Raw genomic sequence first — 5,010 nt, 5'->3', positions numbered from 1 at the left:
GAATGCATAAAATTGACCTAAACGTCTCCTTTTCCTATTCTGAGTCGATTCTGCATGCTTTAAGTGTGTTTGGTGGCTCAGAACCATCAAAAAACGTTGAAATATAGTTCAAATTCAATAAAAATCGACAAAAATACAGTTTCTAGCTAAAATTTGATGGTTTCGTTGCACTTTCCGAGCCCGTAGGGTATCTGAATGGCTTAAAAGTACAAGAAAACACTTCAAAAGTGACGTTTCTGAAGAATTTTAACAGTTTTCTTGTATCTACGAACGCCAGAATGCTTAAAATTGACCTAAACGTCTCCTTTTCCTATTCTGAGTCGATTCTGCATGCTTTAAGTGTGTTTGGTGGCTCAGAACCATCAAAAAACGTTGAAATATAGTTCAAATTCAATAAAAATCGACAAAAATACAGTTTCTAGCTAAAATTTGATGGTTTCGTTGCACTTTCCGAGCCCGTAGGGTATCTGATTGGCTTAAAAGTACAAGAAAACACTTCAAAAGTGACGTTTCTGAAGAATTTTAACAGTTTTCTTGTATCTACGAACGCCAGAATGCATAAAATTGACCTAAACGTCTCCTTTTCCTATTCTGAGTCGATTCTGCATGCTTTAAGTGTGTTTGGTGGCTCAGAACCATCAAAAAACGTTGAAATATAGTTCAAATTCAATAAAAATCGACAAAAATACAGTTTCTAGCTAAAATTTGATGGTTTCGTTGCACTTTCCGAGCCCGTAGGGTATCTGATTGGCTTAAAAGTACAAGAAAACACTTCAAAAGTGACGTTTCTGAAGAATTTTAACAGTTTTCTTGTATCTACGAACGCCAGAATGCATAAAATTGACCTAAACGTCTCCTTTTCCTATTCTGAGTCGATTCTGCATGCTTTAAGTGTGTTTGGTGGCTCAGAACCATCAAAAAACGTTGAAATATAGTTCAAATTCAATAAAAATCGACAAAAATACAGTTTCTAGCTAAAATTTGATGGTTTCGTTGCACTTTCCGAGCCCGTAGGGTATCTGATTGGCTTAAAAGTACAAGAAAACACTTCAAAAGTGACGTTTCTGAAGAATTTTAACAGTTTTCTTGTATCTACGAACGCCAGAATGCATAAAATTGACCTAAACGTCTCCTTTTCCTATTCTGAGTCGATTCTGCATGCTTTAAGTGTGTTTGGTGGCTCTTAACCATCAAAAAACGTTGAAATATAGTTCAAATTCAATAAAAATCGACAAAAATACAGTTTCTATCTAAAATTTGATGGTTTCGTTGCACTTTCCGAGCCCGTAGGGTATCTGATTGGCTTAAAAGTACAAGAAAACACTTCAAAAGTGACGTTTCTGAAGAATTTTAACAGTTTTCTTGTATCTACGAACGCCAGAATGCATAAAATTGACCTAAACGTCTCCTTTTCCAATTCTGAGTCGATTCTGCATGCTTTAAGTGTGTTTGGTGGCTCAGAACCATCAAAAAACGTTGAAATATAGTTCAAATTCAATAAAAATCGACAAAAATACAGTTTCTAGCTAAAATTTGATGGTTTCGTTGCACTTTCCGAGCCCGTAGGGTATCTGATTGGCTTAAAAGTACAAGAAAACACTTCAAAAGTGACGTTTCTGAAGAATTTTAACAGTTTTCTTGTATCTACGAACGCCAGAATGCATAAAATTGACCTAAACGTCTCCTTTTCCTATTCTGAGTCGATTCTGCATGCTTTAAGTGTGTTTGGTGGCTCAGAACCATCAAAAAACGTTGAAATATAGTTCAAATTCAATAAAAATCGACAAAAATACAGTTTCTAGCTAAAATTTGATGGTTTCGTTGCACTTTCCGAGCCCGTCGGGTATCTGATTGGCTTAAAAGTACAAGAAAACACTTCAAAAGTGACGTTTCAGAAGAATTTTAACAGTTTTCTTGTATCTACGAACGCCAGAATGCATAAAATTGACCTAAACGTCTCCTTTTCCTATTCTGAGTCGATTCTGCATGCTTTAAGTGTGTTTGGTGGCTCAGAACCATCAAAAAACGTTGAAATATAGTTCAAATTCAATAAAAATCGACAAAAATACAGTTTCTAGCTAAAATTTGATGGTTTCGTTGCACTTTCCGAGCCCGTAGGGTATCTGATTGGCTTAAAAGTACAAGAAAACACTTCAAAAGTGACGTTTCTGAAGAATTTTAACAGTTTTCTTGTATCTACGAACGCCAGAATGCATAAAATTGACCTAAACGTCTCCTTTTCCTATTCTGAGTCGATTCTGCATGCTTTAAGTGTGTTTGGTGGCTCAGAACCATCAAAAAACGTTGAAATATAGTTCAAATTCAATAAAAATCGACAAAAATACAGTTTCTAGCTAAAATTTGATGGTTTCGTTGCACTTTCCGAGCCCGTAGGGTATCTGATTGGCTTAAAAGTACAAGAAAACACTTCAAAAGTGACGTTTCTGAAGAATTTTAACAGTTTTCTTGTATCTACGAACGCCAGAATGCATAAAATTGACCTAAACGTCTCCTTTTCCTATTCTGAGTCGATTCTGCATGCTTTAAGTGTGTTTGGTGGCTCAGAACCATCAAAAAACGTTGAAATATAGTTCAAATTCAATAAAAATCGACAAAAATACAGTTTCTAGCTAAAATTTGATGGTTTCGTTGCACTTTCCGAGCCCGTAGGGTATCTGATTGGCTTAAAAGTACAAGAAAACACTTCAAAAGTGACGTTTCTGAAGAATTTTAACAGTTTTCTTGTATCTACGAACGCCAGAATGCATAAAATTGACCTAAACGTCTCCTTTTCCTATTCTGAGTCGATTCTGCATGCTTTAAGTGTGTTTGGTGGCTCAGAACCATCAAAAAACGTTGAAATATAGTTCAAATTCAATAAAAATCGACAAAAATACAGTTTCTAGCTAAAATTTGATGGTTTCGTTGCACTTTCCGAGCCCGTAGGGTATCTGATTGGCTTAAAACTACAAGAAAACACTTCAAAAGTGACGTTTCTGAAGAATTTTAACAGTTTTCTTGTATCTACGAACGCCAGAATGCATAAAATTGACCTAAACGTCTCCTTTTCCTATTCTGAGTCGATTCTGCATGCTTTAAGTGTGTTTGGTGGCTCAGAACCATCAAAAAACGTTGAAATATAGTTCAAATTCAATAAAAATCGACAAAAATACAGTTTCTAGCTAAAATTTGATGGTTTCGTTGCACTTTCCGAGCCCGTCGGGTATCTGATTGGCTTAAAAGTACAAGAAAACACTTCAAAAGTGACGTTTCTGAAGAATTTTAACAGTTTTCTTGTATCTACGAACGCCAGAATGCATAAAATTGACCTAAACGTCTCCTTTTCCTATTCTGAGTCGATTCTGCATGCTTTAAGTGTGTTTGGTGGCTCAGAACCATCAAAAAACGTTGAAATATAGTTCAAATTCAATAAAAATCGACAAAAATACAGTTTCTAGCTAAAATTTGATGGTTTCGTTGCACTTTCCGAGCCCGTAGGGTATCTGATTGGCTTAAAAGTACAAGAAAACACTTCAAAAGTGACGTTTCTGAAGAATTTTAACAGTTTTCTTGTATCTACGAACGCCAGAATGCATAAAATTGACCTAAACGTCTCCTTTTCCTATTCTGAGTCGATTCTGCATGCTTTAAGTGTGTTTGGTGGCTCAGAACCATCAAAAAACGTTGAAATATAGTTCAAATTCAATAAAAATCGACAAAAATACAGTTTCTAGCTAAAATTTGATGGTTTCGCTGCACTTTCCGAGCCCGTAGGGTATCTGATTGGCTTAAAAGTACAAGAAAACACTTCAAAAGTGACGTTTCTGAAGAATTTTAACAGTTTTCTTGTATCTACGAACGCCAGAATGCATAAAATTGACCTAAACGTCTCCTTTTCCTATTCTGAGTCGATTCTGCATGCTTTAAGTGTGTTTGGTGGCTCAGAACCATCAAAAAACGTTGAAATATAGTTCAAATTCAATAAAAATCGACAAAAATACAGTTTCTAGCTAAAATTTGATGGTTTCGTTGCACTTTCCGAGCCCGTAGGGTATCTGATTGGCTTAAAAGTACAAGAAAACACTTCAAAAGTGACGTTTCTGAAGAATTTTAACAGTTTTCTTGTATCTACGAACGCCAGAATGCATAAAATTGACCTAAACGTCTCCTTTTCCTATTCTGAGTCGATTCTGCATGCTTTAAGTGTGTTTGGTGGCTCAGAACCATCAAAAAACGTTGAAATATAGTTCAAATTCAATAAAAATCGACAAAAATACAGTTTCTAGCTAAAATTTGATGGTTTCGTTGCACTTTCCGAGCCCGTAGGGTATCTGATTGGCTTAAAAGTACAAGAAAACACTTCAAAAGTGACGTTTCTGAAGAATTTTAACAGTTTTCTTGTATCTACGAACGCCAGAATGCATAAAATTGACCTAAACGTCTCCTTTTCCTATTCTGAGTCGATTCTGCATGCTTTAAGTGTGTTTGGTGGCTCAGAACCATCAAAAAACGTTGAAATATAGTTCAAATTCAATAAAAATCGACAAAAATACAGTTTCTAGCTAAAATTTGATGGTTTCGTTGCACTTTCCGAGCCCGTAGGGTATCTGATTGGCTTAAAAGTACAAGAAAACACTTCAAAAGTGACGTTTCTGAAGAATTTTAACAGTTTTCTTGTATCTACGAACGCCAGAATGCATAAAATTGACCTAAATGTCTCCTTTTCCTATTCTGAGTCGATTCTGCATGCTTTAAGTGTGTTTGGTGGCTCAGAACCATCAAAAAACGTTGAAATATAGTTCAAATTCAATAAAAATCGACAAAAATACAGTTTCTAGCTAAAATTTGATGGTTTCGTTGCACTTTCCGAGCCCGTAGGGTATCTGATTGGCTTAAAAGTACAAGAAAAGACTTCAAAAGTGACGTTTCTGAAGAATTTTAACAGTTTTCTTGTATCTACGAACGCCAGAATGCATATAATTGACCTAAACGTCTCCTTTTCCTATTCTG

The sequence above is a fragment of the Zophobas morio genome, unplaced genomic scaffold (genome assembly GCF_036711695.1).
Source record: "Zophobas morio isolate AGI-343-1 ecotype UQ-CSIRO unplaced genomic scaffold, CSIRO_AGI_Zmor_V1 ptg000537l, whole genome shotgun sequence".
Taxonomy (NCBI): Eukaryota; Metazoa; Arthropoda; class Insecta; order Coleoptera; family Tenebrionidae; genus Zophobas; species Zophobas morio.
The sequence above is the reverse complement of the archived record's forward strand: the minus strand, read 5'-3'. Positions refer to the sequence as shown.